Source organism: Accipiter gentilis, chromosome 11 (assembly GCF_929443795.1).
Source record: "Accipiter gentilis chromosome 11, bAccGen1.1, whole genome shotgun sequence".
Taxonomy (NCBI): Eukaryota; Metazoa; Chordata; class Aves; order Accipitriformes; family Accipitridae; genus Astur; species Astur gentilis.
The window spans coordinates 29,569,617-29,586,459 of NC_064890.1; the positions used below are offsets into that span (position 1 = coordinate 29,569,617).

General features: G+C 37.5%; 1 protein-coding gene across 3 annotated transcripts in view; it reads right to left on the bottom strand.

Moving 5' to 3' along the window:
* Nucleotides 1-16,843, bottom strand: part of FOXP2 (forkhead box P2) — a 436,438-nt gene that overhangs the window by 343,724 nt on the left and 75,871 nt on the right. For 2 of the 3 annotated variants that reach the window (XM_049814074.1, XM_049814073.1), the window contains exon 3: nt 13,725-13,817. The exons of the other annotated variant lie outside the window; for it this stretch is intronic. The gene's annotated coding sequence lies outside the window, so the exon portion shown is untranslated. The remainder of the gene's footprint in view (nt 1-13,724; nt 13,818-16,843) is intronic. 3 annotated transcript variants of the gene reach the window in all.

The window sequence follows — 16,843 nt, forward strand, 5'->3', positions numbered from 1 at the left end:
ACTTCTAACAAATGTGCTCTTGCTATAGTGGAAATACTTTTTACCTTAGCAAAGAGACAGGACAGAGAAAAGTTGAAAGAAAGGTAACTCAGAAGATAGAAAGCACAAAGACAGTTCAAGGTTGGCATTCTCTTTTGAACATTACATACATTGTGATTTTTTTTATTTATAAGTTAGGGATTGTTGGCTATTCATGTCAATATTTACTCCATGTACACTGATTTTCTCTCCAAGACAGTAACATCCCAAAGCCAGTAAGTTTTGTCACATACACAGCCTGCATTTAAAGGTACTGATTTTTTTCCATATCTTTTTTTTTTATTATTTCATTGACTATCTCCCTGCTCCCTGGTTTTATTAGATAAAGTAAACAGATTTTCAAATTTCACCTCTCTATACTATTCATTATTTTAGATACCACTTACCATGTCACCTCTTTTTTCTCTGCTCTCAATACTAAACTTTTTAATCTCTATTCACATGAAATAATTTTCATGCCTTCAAACATTTTCAGTGGCCTTTTCTGGACCTTTTCTGTTCCTGCAATATTTTTCCAAGATGAAGTAACTAGACTATACAGACTGCTCAAACTGAAGGCATAACATGGCTTTATTTAAATGCATTCTAATGCTTGTGGGAATATTCTCCAGACCACTTACAGTACCACTTTCTTCTTTTTGGACACAATACTATATATTGAACAAATGTTCTATGTGAACAGAATAACACCTATGTGTCATTAATCAGTAGAAAAATTTCAACCATATAATGAGAAGTAGTCCATGCTCCCTCTCAGCATGCGTTGCCATTTCGCGCCACCCATTGTTAATTGCCTACCATGCTGAAAACTGATCATTAATGCAACTTTGTTTATGCATTCCATAGTACTCTGTAAACCAGGCAGGTAACAAAACCTCTTCCTCTAATTATAAAATTTCCTTTTCAGATCTGAAGGATGCAAGATCAACCAGTTGTCCTTGTTTTACTGAAATGTCATGTAGTCTGAAAAACTGGAGGATCACAGTAATCATTTACAGAAAACACACTGTATTTCCTCAATCATATTTTTTCAAGCTTTTTAATTTATAAGAATTAACCACACTTTAAACAAATTTACTACTAAAATAATGCTTGAATTTGTTTATTTAATGCAGTAATTTCCACTGTTTTGCTCATTTCCCTCTCTATTACTTAAATATTTATTCCCTTGGTCAGTTTTGTCCACTGTTACAAAAATGAGGATGTAGAAACTAACCCACATTATCAATTTAAAAAACAAAACAAAACAAAAACACTACCAACCACAACAAAAATTTTCAAGCTGAAAACCAAACCTATTAACGTCTGTGCCACCAGAAATTCCTCTGAATGTTTTTTGTTCCAGAACTTACATCCCCATCTACCTTCTCCTTAGACAGAAGACTTGCAAAGCAGGAAATTCTTGATAGATACAGCATATCCCTCCATTTGATTGATAACTTTTCCATAAACAGTAACTTTGAGCTTAAAACTTTAGCCCTGATAGAAGGTAGTGCTGTAAAATGTGAAATTTAATCACATGAAAACATCAGAAAACAGAGATGTCCCTTGGAGTGTGATCAATAGTCCCATGTGGAACACTGTACACATACAGCTGATCATACACTAACTGTGTTGCAATGTGGTGGGAGATTTTTTTGCAAGCCTAAAGAGTAAGTGTTCTTCATTTCAGGTGACTGCGGAGATTAATTCAACTACGGCACATGAATGCCTTCATCAGCTATACAGAAATTAATTCTTCACATAGCTTGTCTCACATGTTCCTTTACTTGGTCCCCAAAATAATACAAAACTGAGGAAGAGACGTGCTTACAGTAAAGCAATGTGATGTGTATTCCCAATAGGATTCTTCCTGAAGAAGTGACTCTAATTTTAAGATCAGTGTAACCTTATAGAATATAATTAGGGTGGATTGCCCAGGATCAGGGAGCCAGCACTCAAGGTCAGTGCCATAATCAAAAAGTTTTCTAGGAACTTGTTACAGCATACTTTTGTCAACTAACACAGCAAATAAACAAATAAAGCATTGATACACATACTAAAACATTCACTGCATTACACATAACTAGGACTGTGCACACTTAAAACTGATACAGGATTGGAAATTCATTTTTCATATACATTTAGCCAGGGTACTGGTATGAGCATATTATATCTTACCAAATAACTTTCCAATTATGGCTATATATCATTCTGGTTTTTAATTTCTGAAGTTTTCTCAATGTATGTATTTTCTATATATATGAATCCAAAATTATCTTTTACTAGTGTGCAAAATGTTGCAATAACACAAATTCCCCGAGACTGCCACTTTCAGGAACAAGTAAGTCACAGAGAAGTTTGTTTCTCACATTTTCGCAGTCCTTCTCCTAACAATGTACAATTTAGATAGCATTTACTGAAGGATGTTACAGAAACCCTTAAAACTAAAACTTTTTACTGTTAGTTAAAAGTCACGGAAGATGCACCAGAGATATGCAAAACACACGAAAATGCTCCAGAACAGCGTAAAATCTCACACAACAGGGCAAAATTTAGAGAAGGGGCCTAAGATGAGTATGAATAGAAACATACGGTCCAGAGCTTTATTTTTAAAGCACCCTAACTGCAGCGGAGACAAAGGAATGCAGCAAAAGACCTGTGATAGCTTAGTAAGAAGAAAACTCAGAGTAGCTGTACCCTAAGAAATGATGAGTTCAGAGGCAAAGGGAAGAAGAGAAATGAGAGAGTAACTGCAGCAGCAGGTACAGCCCAGGACAGTTTCTGTGAATGTAGGCTGTGCACAAAATGGACTGGGGAGGAATGAGATGTGGAGGGAAGATGTGAGAAAGTTGAAACATGAGACTAGGAAGCAAGCAAATATGCATAGTGGGACAGCTGCAGAGTTCAGAGGTACTGCACAAAATCCATGCCAGTGGTAACGTGACTATCTTTAGCAAGCTCAGGCAGATAGCAATACTTTTTTTTTCACATTCTGTATTTCTAAGGTTTTCTGTACCTGAGGTACAGAAAGCAAAACAAATTTATTTTCTAAATGGAAAGCTTGCATCCTACAGAAGCTAATGCAATTGGCCAGAACGAAGCCGGACAAATGAGAAAATCCAGCCCAGGGAAAGAGAGAGCAGAATAACGCTCTAGCTTCCAGTTGGGAGCCAGACAGAAGTAGAAGGATGAAAGAGAAGGTAACTTAGAACTGTGTTTCTCAGGTACAGCAAACAAGAAACGAGGAGGAGAGAAGAACAAGCAAGCAGTGAGGAGCTGAAGACAACAATGTAGAAATGGCTATGGAAAACAAAGGGCAGAAAATTATTTGAAGAGATGACATATAATACAGATTATTATTATTTATCTATTTGTTTGCCCCAGGAGAAGATCACAGCATTAGACAGGCTAGCAAAAGGAACTCGTATTTGCATAAGAAAAAGCAATTAGTGCTTGCACAAGGGCTCCCTTATTGTCCTACCTTCTTATCCCAAGTTCCAGTAATATTTACATTACATGACCTCAAACAGCTATACAAGGCAAAATCCTGCTCATAACATTCATGCAAGAAGCCCTACTCAGATGCTGGTTTCAGGAAATATCCTACCTGACTGAGCAGAATTTGATTGTATATGCCTGTGGCAGCTATGCTTCCTCACTTCGAAATGCACTTAATTAAGGACTTCTCACTTGTCTTTTCCCAAAAAGAAACTGATGAGTTTGAGTTCACAAAATTGAATATTGATAAACTCCTTTCTTTTTGAAATAATTCTTTTATTGGTTTTGATTACTTGATATGGCGAGATACTGATATAAGCATACTTTTGAAGAAGAAAGTATTAATTAAAGCAGCTATATTAGCAAAGACTGAGTTGTCTTAGTAATGAAATACAAACCGCAACCCTATTTAAAGATGACTGACTGCGTCACTTTTCTTCTATAAATACGACTCCTTTTGACTGTGTAAAGTATCTCTTATTTAGAAGAATGTTATGAAGTCTAGTGATTTCAGCCCACTTCTTGATTCACAAAACCAAGTATTTTTGCTTCTGCAGAGCTGAGGACCAACTATTGGGATTCATATAGTTACTTCCATGTGGTGACAATGCCCTACAGTGCTCTTAAGATCTCAGCTGGCTAGAATCAGGGCTTCTGCTCCAGGCAGTTGTTATTCTAGGAGCTGGACCTTTTCCATCCAGCCACACTTCACGAGGCAGATGGAGGATTCATCCCACAGTGTAGCAGTTCGAGCACCTACCTCAGAACTGCAGTGGTCACCTCTGTTTATGAATCCAACAATCTACAGCTTACAGTGATGTCAAGACGATCGAGTCCCTTCTGCCCTTCTGTTCTTTCAACTTCACTACAAGGTTATTCTTCATTCTTTAAACTGAGTAAGAGCTATGCTCAGCATTAAAATAAAACCACCTTTATCAAGAAAATACACACAATCTCACATAATCGGAAAAATTTTACTGTCTATTGTAGGAAAGAATCAAAAGTTTTCAGCACAGTAATTTTACCCCAAACTTGCCTCACTGATTTTCACTAAGATCTATTATTGCATAAGAAAACATGTGTTAATCATATAAGAAAATAACTAAATCAATAACTGTAATAATTACATCCAAAGACAGGGGACAAATGTCATAGCAAGTACTTTATTTTTACTCGGTGATCTAATTTACAGTTACTTAACTGATTTATAGTCTCAACTGGTTTTATTTCTTAATTCTCTTCTTTCTTTTCCACATGCATTGTATACCACTTCTTAGTAACAGATGACATGAAACCATTCCAGCAGCAATTACCTACAATGGCTATCATGACACAATACTATGCAAGTGACAGCAGTAAATACAAGATATGCCTTAATTTCTTAAAGCTAAAATGAGTATTTTAAGGTTTTTTAACCATTAAAAAAACTGACTGAAGTGGCACTGATTAAGCAACCTTGAAGAGCTATGCAGTTTTCAGAGGAGGCATGCTGGCGAGAGGGCGCCAAGCCTGAGGAGGTCCACCCCACCACTGTTCCCGTCAGGTTGTGGTATGGGTTCAGCTCAAGGCACCGCACTTTGTAGGGAGGGAGGCAAGACAGATTTCAGCAATACAAACCAAGCAGCTCCCACAAATGAGGGGGAGGGGGAGGGACGGGACAGACAACTACCTCTGCTCCAGAGCAAGGCTTCTTAGTTTCAAACTTTTTGTGTCTGTACATTGCCGAAAACCGAAAGACTCTGGAGTCTTGGAGCTGTGCAACAACTCACAGCCAGAACAAATAAAGATAATCACCTAGCAAGAGAAAAAAAGATTTTCTCTCCGAGAAATACCATGGAATATTTCACCAAAAATCCTATTAGGGTACATAGCGTAAAAATATTCACATTGCCTCCTGTTAGATAAGCAGAAGCTTTAGACAGACACACAGTGACAGTCAACACATTTATGGAGAGTGACAGAGCTGCAAGTGTGATATAGGAGCGGGCATGTTTTCCAGGCTTGGCACACCAGACCAGAGGGTTTACCTTTTTGACTGGGGCTCTCCTACAGCAAAGCAACATTGAGTATCTTGTACAATTTGGCTAATGCAATAAGCTGACAAATAACTACAGGATCCCAACGTGTAGAGGGATTCCCCTTTGCTGTTATCTACTTTCACCATTCCCACGTGTTTGACCAATGTCGTTCCTCATTTTTTATCTTACTTTTCATATTAATCTCTACATTATTAAGCACTAATAAGAAAGAACCAGAAGCAATGAAATTTGACATAAAATCTTCTAACTAACATTAAGGTGCTTAGACACATTTATATATGGCTTGTTTCAGAATAACTTTCATACAGGTGAAATTTAAAAAGAGAGTTGAGAGTATACAACCAAACGGTCTGGACATTACTCTGATGCTTTTTTTCCTTGAAAATTCAAATGATCCCTGCAGGCAACTGACAACTGCTAGATCTATGGAATGTGCTCTTTGAACTGTACAAAAGCCTTCAGCCTTCCGTGCATTGCTGCAAACAAAAACTGCCAAGTGTAATTATTTCTCAAATTTAATGTTATGGAAGTGTTGCATCATTTTTTTCACAGCTCTGAGAACAGCTGTAGAAAAATAAAATTTACAGGAGTATTTCCCCACAGAAGTTATACACTGCATCTATCACCTTTTGTAAACAACTGATACAAATGAACACCAGTCAAATCTTGAAGAGTACCACTCTCTTTGGTGCTTGTACAATCATATTTCTATGGAAAGAATCAAAGGACTAAGTGGAAGGAGTCTTCCCCAGAACAGTTTTTCATCCTTTAGCCTTTCTAAAAAGAAAAGAAAAAATAGAAAAAAAAAACCAAAACCACAACACAACCCCACAACTTATACAAAAAGCACCAAACAGAACTGAGAGAACAAAAGCTTGAAAATTCATAGTTCACTTCCCACTTTTTTTCTTAACCTACACTGCTCTATCTAGCGTTCCTACAAACATCCGGATACTAAAAGGCAACTTGGTAGATATATTACAAAATACAAGCACAGCGGTCTAGATGATCTTGTATGTATCTGTAGTTCTAATAAGAAATGCCTTGTTTTTGAACACAGATGTATTCAACTTGCTGAACTGAAAGCATCTGAACTTTACTCATTCAATACAGACATACTCAGTAACACAGCTTTTATTATTGACTTCAGCTATATCTGAGATTTTTAAGCTGAAGATGACATTGAGGTGAAACCAACTGCCCTTAAATAAACGTTTCCACATCTGAAATAAACGTTACCCAACCATGAAGACGCCCAAATTCAAAACAGTCACTTTTGTTTGGATTGCAGAAGTGCCCTGCTTTAGAGAGCAAGCTATTTAGTTCCAGTGTAAACTTCATTACAATTCAGACATGAGGTGGAGCACTGTCTACACGCCAACTAATTCCCAAAGTAGACCTAAGCTCCTAGGTCTTGTCCAGGAACCCTCACCCATACCCACACATTAAGTTACCCACAGTATCCTGTTCCAAAGCAGAAGGGACCTGAAACAGCCCTGTCCAAGGAGACCAAGCTCTGCCTTCTGGGCCCTCCTCCGCAGCCTGAGCAGATTCAGTCATAGCCCATGAAAGCCTCTGAAAACCCAAGCTGTCAAATAGTCCAGATGCATGTACCCTCCAAATGCAATTCTTAACTGATACCAAATGAAGGTGAGCCACTGCGTGGCAAAAAAAACAAAACCAAAAAAGCAAAAAATGAAGTAGGGATCCAGAAGGAGATCAAAGGAAAAGGACCCTGACTGTTTAGCTTGATCGCATGGACAGGACGGACCAGAAGGCATTTAATATGCCTACAGCTCCTTCAGATTCAGTGAGGGCCAAGAATTAGAATAAAACCCTGTGCCTAGCATCTCCAGTTGGTTGCTGCATCTACAGGGAATCCCCAGTCAACAGAAGCAATGAAATTTTTTTAAAGCACGCAAGGAGGCTAAATATCTGAATCACCTTGCCTGTATTACATCTCTACTTTAGCTGCACAGGCAAAAAGACATTCTGCAGTCATGTCCTCTGGCACAAACAGCAACAGAATCTGGACCACAGTAAGTTAGGCACAGCACCTCTAAGCTGCTGAAGGGCAGCTTTTTAGTAGCACCATATTGTCATATTTTAGGCAAACATCTGCATTGAGAATGACAACTGGACCATCCTGCAGACAGGCAAGATGCAATCAAGGCACAGGTCACTGCCAGGCAGCGGCCCTGTTCTCCTGCAGGTGACAGGACATGTCTCATTTCAACTGCAGCAAGATACAGCTCCGCAGCAACGTGGAGCAGTGCGAGATGAACGTGCTGTGCTGTAAGCCACTGACTCACCAAGGAGGTTGGTCAGTGGTGCGCTGTGTCGCATGCTGTCGCTGAGCTTCTACAGATGCTATAAAAGGGGTGCCCGAAACAGTGACAACTTACTTTCATTTCAGAATTAGAAGAGAGACAAAAAGTACTGCTTCAGTATAGGCAACACCCCACCGCAAACCCTGCCATCCACTGGATGCTATTTGCTTCTCTGCCTCAAACACAGACATGTCTGCTGTTTTAAAAACAGAACAGGTCTTTCATTTTCTCTTTTAAAAACTGTCTTTGTGGTAAGTGAATCTTGGTCAAGCTTCAGTGTTAACATGGCTTATACAAACACCAAAGAGCAGACCACAGAACTGCCAGTGATGAACATAATGACATTAAAAAGGATGTGGTCTCCAAGTTCATGGTAAATCAAGCCAATGCAAGCAAAACTTGTAATGGAGAAACTGCAATGAATTTTGACTTAGAGAGTACAGTGGCACCGTTTCTCCTTGTTGATCTTTTTAGCAGGACAGCAAAAAGCAAAATAATAAATATGTGCATGGATTTTAAAAGCATTCCATGTAAAAAGCAACAAAATGTAAAGTACTCTCATAACATCGTGAGTAAGAAGACTGCGCTCTGGGAGGCACAAGAGCTAGGCAGTTGCCATTGCAAGAGAGACAATTGTTTGTTTTAAAAATTTATAAAATAAGCTGAAAAACAGAAAAGTTTGGCATCAAAGCAGACACCTACAAACACTACAAAATAAACAAAAGCATACTCTCCATTTTGATCAGTTTCTCACATCTGTAAAAAATTAAAAGCAACATTAATTTAACTTCGATATTGTTTAGCTTTTTTCAAGTAAACGAATTGCAACTTCTCTTAGTCTTACTACTTTTCTACCAATAAGGTGAGCAAACATCAGGATTTACAAAAGTAAAATCAGTAGAAAGGTTTGTTGAAAAAAAAATCTTAAAATAGGCATGATAAATACAACTGTTGTGAAGCACTTTATTAGTGATTTACATATGAGTAGTGATGCCTCGTTTTCAAGATGTTAACAAGCTCGTTTCTAAATTTCTTAAACATATCATTGCCGAGGGAACTTTAGATACCCAGATGCCACAAAAGCAGAAAGTGTTTACACCTAAATATGCTTCCATATATTGTTTATGAAGGAAGGGTAAGAAAAGCATGTGGAAAGCCAACATGGGATAATCTGTTCCTTATGAAGGTTTCCCCAAACTTATTAGAAATTTGCCTAATACCAGTCATTCCTCTCTTGACACAAAAATTTCAAACCTGTGGATCCACATGGAAGCATTAGTGTAATGCTGTCTATCTTCTGCACTTCCTAAAACATGACCGATTAGAAGAAACCTGACAAAAAAATCTGCTCTTGGGTAGAGAGTTTTAATGCCAAACTTTAGCCCAAGGCACATTTCAAAGCCCAAATGTTAATCCTGAATGGGGGGAAAAAAAAAGGTTTATGACGGTTTCTCAGTTAGAACATTTGTGCTGCAAGTGTCTGTAATCTCCTAACAAGAACATTTTATTTCCTCAAATTCCAGGATTCCTGTAAGTAAATAAAAATAACCCAATAGGTAGCCCATAGCTTTGGTACTGCACTGGGTAAAGACTAGCGGACACAGGTCTTACTGAAGTGAGTTAACATTTTAATACTGTAAAAGACAATAACCAGAAAGACAGAACTCCCAACTTGTACTATGAGCTACGATGAAAGAATTCATTAACAGTCTCTGCATTCCAGATTCAAGTCTTGTATCATCTTTCTGAATTTTTCTTAAAGAAAAAAGTCAACACAGCCCATTAGAAGCTGGCCAAATGAACAACATATCTCAGCCAGAGGGCAGTTAACTATAGAAATCAAAGAATAAATGAACCACCAAGACTAACAGCCCTCCACCTAGAGTAAGAAAATGGAAGCCAGTCACAAATTTAGAAAATGCCTTTAGAAATCAGATCCCCCATAATGAACCATAGTTAGTTCAAAAGGAAACCTCCCCTCCTCTGCTTGTTTTTTATCTTATCCTACAAGTCCCTCCCAGTACAAGTGTATTTCTCTTCTGTGGGCTGTCAAGGTTGTCAAGAAGAGGGCCATGTGTTTTGCTGAAGAACAGTCAAAGTTGAGAAGATTCATGGATTAAAGAGAATTTAAGGTCAGAAAGGACCATTAGATCATTAAGTCTGACTTCCTATAATAACACAAAATATAAAATTTCAGGCAGTTACCTTATTGAGCCCAAACACTTAGTTGATTAAAGAATAAATTCTGGTTTAGCTAAAATAATTGTTTCATGTCATGCTTTTTCTGTACTAGATTAAAGAGCTCTTTAGAGCACCAGATATTTTCTGTCTGTGAAGGTATGCTGTAATTAAGTCACTTCTCAAACATCTTTTTGATAAGGTAAACAGACCGATCTCCTTAAATATTTCACTGCAAGGCAATTTTCAAGCTCTTAAATCACTTTCATAATTGTTTCTGGCACCGTCTCTAATTTTCCAAAAGTTTTTTTTTTGTTTGTTTTAGATGTGGTCACAAGAACCATAACCTGAAATTCAGTCTGTTTACCAATGCAGTATAAAAAGATAAATTCACATCTTTGCTGACATTTGGTTGCCTGTACATCCAGCACAGTTTTCTCTCTGGTGCATAGCATGCTGTGTTTTCTCTCCTCAGAAAAAAAAGATCATGTAAGATTTTTTTGTGACCAAGCAGTGTGCAAGCAAGTAACAGCAGAACTTGGCAGTAACAAGGAACCTTAACTATCTGGTCATCTTTTTGGAAAGCAGACAGCAGGACACAGGCTATCCAGAAATGTGTCGGCAACCATTTTTCAGTAGAGAAACTGAGGAAAACACTCAAAGCAAGAAACATTTTAGATTCTACCTCAACCTTCAACTCACTGGAAACATGAAAATTGAGGGCAGCTTGGTTGAAAGAAACCATTATATGAGAGAATTCCCATGTCTAAGGAAGGGAAGGAGAAGGGAGAATAGGAGAATAAAGTCAATGGAGATTACAGAAGAGGACTTGGATAAATTAATTAGTGGTCAAGATCCTGTGAAAGATAACTCTAAGGGAAGAAGAAAGAGTTCAAGAGAGCCGGCAGTTCCATAAAGCAATAACATTTAAGGCATTAGAGCAAACTAAGCCAATGTTGGAAAAGGCAAAATCAGAAACTCTTCCAGGACCTGCAACTTCAAGAGAGTACAGATCCATGAACACAAGCATGCAAGAGATAAAAACGTGACTTTGTCCCTGTATTGTCACAAGGGCAAAACCAAAGTGAAACATAACTTCCAAAACAACTGAATTAGTAGCAAGAAAGCATATTTTACATTCCTGAATAGTGATAGGAAAATTCAAGAAAGTGTTGATCAGGCTATTTGCAGAAGATACAAAGACAAATATATTTTGCTTAGTCTTTGATATAAAAGTACAGTCTGATAGCTAAAACTAGTGACAAATGGGAGAAAAAAAATTAAGAGTAGAACAGGGTAAAACAGATGAAGAGACACTTCAATAAGTTAGATGCTGTCCGATCAGCTCAGCCTAGTCAAGCTCATACTTAGGATAGGTAAGAACACAATGTTGGCTTGTGCTGTGAAACCAGTTGAAGAATACCAAACTCGAATGCCTCCAATGCCTGACTGCACTGAAATTTTGCTAACCTGTCATTTATAGCTACTTAAACCAGATCAGTGAAATTATAAGAGTTTAAAATAATCTTTATTTTTGAAATTTGTTTTTAACTCAAATCAATCCAGTGACTAAGTTTTCTACCCCTTATTCCCACAAGAACCTGCATTGCTTCAATAGGTAGGACAATTAACTGCAGTGCAAGGGACTCCAAGAGAATTAATTGAAATTCTCTCACAGCCATTAGTGATTTTTCATTGTTCTGGAACTTCATCCATTCTCTAAAAGTTCTGAAAAATCCAGTGCCTGTCTTAAAAAAGGTGAAAAAAGAGGAGGTAAGGAATGACAGACTTGTCCAATTAGTTTCAGTTCCTGGAATATTCTTGAGAAAAACAAGACCAACAAGATTTTTTTTTTTCTTTTTTACAACAAGAAAATAAATACCTGCCAATATAGTTTTGTCATGAGCAAAATCTGGCAAGCCAATTAAATTTCTCCTTCAATAGAAAAATAGTTTGTGAATGGGAAAGAAACAGTGGATGACATATAAAAAGAAGTGGATGACTCATAAAAAGAAGCTAAGGAAACAAAGACTAAATTAAACTATTTTAAGGCAAATACAAAATGCATTAAAAAAAACTGATGTAGAGACTAGTAATAAAAGAGTGCTATTATGAATGGGGCTCAACAGGGGTCCATCTTGGCCTAGTGCACTGGTTGTTTTCTCTCATAACTTGGACAGTGAAATGGTCATCCATATAGACACTGTACTTTTAAAATTCTCAGATGATGCTAAGTTTGAGAGAGAGAAAGACAGGAAAACATTGGCCCTTCCTCCATAGGGTTTACAAAAAGTAATAGGAAATGACATTAATTAAAAGATGTACACACATAAAAATCTATTTTAATAATTTTGAAGAGTTAAGAAAGATGAGTCAGTTCTGAAGCAGGTGAACTCACGATTACACCAAACTCAATTTAAAATACATAATCATTTGATTGCATGGCATCAACAATTAGCAACAATAGCTCAATCAGTGCACTGCACTTAGACCTATGTTTTGAAGTATATCCCATTTTCTTCTTAACTGTCTTTCGCCACCAGATTTTTCTCAACTCTGCATTAAATGATACATAACAGAGGGCTACAGACATAGCCTGGATGATGTCAGATACTCAGTTTTGACCATCCCACCCTTTGAACACGTTGTACTACTAACCGTTGGTGATTCTTTGTTATAACTGCTTGGACAGGGTGAGCCAGCACTACTACTTATTAGAATACTAATGGCATAACTGACAGCGTATTTCAGCTTGCTGGGATATTATCAGTGAACCTTCCGGGGGCATGTGGCCATGCGGAAGACACCTCACTCATCCCACTTACCTACCTGAATACAGGCTGTACATTGCCTGCCCAGCCACGAAGGCTTCAGGTTACTCTCACCTTCAACTCCTGTTCCCATAGATGCTACTCTTCTAATTCAACTAGCAAACTGATTTTTTGTCTAGGCAGCATGATCAGCAAGGAGCTGCTACCAAGTGGCATGTCAACTCATGCACCTCATGTTGCACAGAGAGCATTTCGACAGGTATGTCACCATGGAAAAGCAGGGCTGCTCCCTGCCAGAACACAGTACCCATGCCATAGGACCATCTCAGCAATAGTATAATCTCTTCCCCATGGGACCACCAGACACGGCCCAAATAGTTGTCATGAATGCTGCACCAGAGCAGCCTGCAAGAGCAGGTACCACTACCGTAATTGTGCTACATTAACCAAGCCACATCAATGCTGTATTAGAGGCCCATGAGAAAAATGGGAGTTTGGACTGATGCCTATTTATGTGAGGCAGCACAGCATATATTGAATGAATGGTGGCAATTTGCTTTTTATGCACTGAGAAGTGCATGTGTTGTGTTAATAAAATAACAAATAGAAGAATATACTTTTTAGGAATATACCTACAATTACAGAAGAATAGAAACTTCAAAAAAACATGTTATGTAAATACATTTTAGAGAAGAATTTAAGCAAGGCATCTCAGAAGATAAGAATAAATACAGAAATTGATTAATTTTTTTAAAAAATAAGCTACTGAGACCTAGATATACAATATTAGTTTTTCCTTATCATTGAGGTATAATATCAGTGAAACTACAAAATGAAACTAAATGGCTTCCTATTTCCTTGCATATTGAATTAAAGACACTCTTTACCTTCTAAGATGAAATTGTTTCCTTGCATTTCCACTATACTGATTCTATCCTGATCATCTGCTTGATCTTCTTCACCAGGTCATACAGAACAAGCTGAAGAAGAAAAAAAAGAAAAAACAAAAAACATTTCCCAACACATTGACAGTCAAGGTATTAAAAACTACTGCTTCTCGATTTCATATCCAGCTGTTTTCTAGACACCCTCCATTATTCTCTCTGTTGCTACTGAGTATCTAGTGTGGTCAAGTTAATGCTGCTTTTGAAACCTAGAATTTTGCATTTCTCAAATGCAGCCCAAACATTGCATCTATAGGGGTTTTTGCATTTGATTTCCTAGGTTCCTTTTAGGGCAAAAAAAAAGGAAAAAGTCCTTAAGGCAATATAAGCACTTAATCCAACTCAAATACTAAAGAGGACATAACCTTTTAAATCATCTTAAATATTTACGATGCCATAAGCTCTTAAACTTCCTGGAATACTTAGCCTTCCTTAAAACCTCACAGTACTCAAAGTCCCTAGAGCAACATAAGCACCTAAACTGCTTCAAATCCTTCCAAAGGACACAACCTTTAAACCAACATTCAGAGTCTAATTTTTAGAAATATTTTTGTTTCTTCAGGCACAATTTTGCCTCATTTTGTCCACAAATAAGGTAGCTATTGAAGTACTATTCACATGCTTCCCTTGACACAATACTTTCATCTGATGGATGGATACGCATGGAAAAGACATAGAGCACCCTGCCGCACTAGGAAAGTCAATGCAAGTAATGGAAAGGATTCCCTTGGTCCTCAACCTGGCCAGCATTCAGCTTCATAGAAAGAGAAGTAACAAAAACACAGAACAGTCACCAAAGCCTTCACAGCACCTCATTCATACCTTTACACAATGTCTGACAATGAATCAAGCCAAGTTCATAATATTTCACCAGTACTGCTACCAATACGGTAGCAATCAAGAAATTACAAAATTGACATCTGCAACAACAGCAGCAAACTTGATCTCTGGGTGTGAACCCAGCAGTAAGCCTTAAGAATAGAGGCAGTATACAAGCCACATTTAATTAGTACTCAGCTAACACATACACAACCACACACTACTTCAGGACTTTAATTCTTCAGGATGGCATCCCTCCCCATTCATTTTCTAACCTGATGTATCTTTTTAACAACTGTGTGGTGAACTTAAGTCACTCTGTTTCCTTCCTCCATAAGCCTTTCATATAGGTCTGGAGTGAGCAGAAAAACCTTTCAAAGTAAAGCAATCTTACAAACACATGCTTGAGAGGCAAAGGTCCTCCTCCTTCCAGACTTTCCTGGTTCAGGCTTTCAGTGTTTCCTATACCCTAGGAAAGGAATTGTCCCTGTTCCACTCTAAAGGGTATCACATTTCTGACTGCAAGAGTGGAGCATTTAGTGAAACATTAGTGCCACAGATGCTCTCAAGCAGTTGAGAAAAGTTACAAATAGTTGCTTTTTTTAATTTTGAAATTCACATGACAGGTAGTAAATGGTAGGTCAGAGTCATGGTGCTCGTCCTTAGGAAGCAAATAAAGGTAAAGCTGTCCATCTTCAGAACACACTTAACTCACATTTGCCAGACTACTGCATGACAAGCAAAGTCACTGAATATATGCATCTGCAATTTTTTAAAAATTATTTTTACATGAATCATAAGCCATGTCAATAAAAGTGCTGTATCCACCAAGGAATAAAATACTTGAAATATACAGTTCAACATTAAAAAAATTACCGTTATGTTGATGTTTTAACATATTGAAAATCTGAATGTCTGGGAGTGCTCCTATAGCTATACGGCAATGGCTTAAGAGTTTTGAAGAGTCTGTGCTTATGGTGAGCAATTACGACATTGTGCAAAACACTAAAGTCCATTTTATGAATTTTTCCATTTTTTTCATACCTTTACTGTCTTACCAATGAAATCAGTTGGTGTTCAAATATTTGATTACCTCTCCCTATAGTGGCTGGTCTAATACTACTGACAGTTAATGGGTATCTCATAACTAACGCCTTCCTGTCGTTCAACTAGTCTCCAGTTGTTTCCCCTAAATTGCTATCAACTCTTCTTTTTCTCCTTTTCCTTGGTCTCTTTTATATATATTTTAAAATTGCCTATTTCCTCACATCCCATGATACTCAATTTCACCTATGAGCACAAAAAAGGTACAAAATTTTCAGCTATTTGACTCAGTATGACGATTTTAAAAATAATGCAAAAATGTGTAGAATTTTAAACTATTTAACAGCAAGCTACAGTGGACACAAATGCTGGCTTTTGAGTAATTCCTAAACATAGCATTTGGATTTTTACCTTTGGCCCTTCAGAAGTATCATCTCACTGTTTCACAGTATGCTACCAAAGGCACTATCTACTGACACAGTTTGAAGAGCAGGGTAAGTCATTAACACAGTGCCTACATAGTGTCATGGAAACAGAGTTTTGGCTGATGGGCCAAAAGCAAAAACTTGGTAACTAAGAGCTCATAAGTCATGGTTAAGTGTCCAATGAAGAACTACAGATACCAGCATACAGCAATTTCATTTACAAACACTGACTAGGATAGAAAAACCCTAGAAATGCGCACAACTGGGCACAAAGCAGTGAGACTATTTAGAAAAGCTGACTAAACGCTTCGTCTTACAAGAAATGAGGAGAGTAGTACATATTACAGCCAACTCCCTGTCCAATGAACTACCTCATCAATACTGCTGCTATCAGCAAAACTTTTTACTATGTGCCATACTAAATTCAGCATAATATACATATACTTATGTGTATGTATATATAACCATACACATACACAATTTATTACAATACAGAAGATGATAAAAGTTTACAATGAAAAGATACTCAACTTTTGGCTTCCAATATTAGCTTCCACTCTTTTCCTAATTATTGATAAACAAGCAATAACTTCACTATTGCTTCATTTATCATATAACCATAGAAAAGGGAGTTGAGAGGACAGGCCTCCACAGGTTATCTAGTTCTTCAAGATATCTGTTTTAAGTTTCCCTTAGAAATGTGAATAGAGAAGGTGGGATCAAAAATTCAAAACATCACCCTTTAAGTGACAGTTTTAATTGAAATAGACTAGA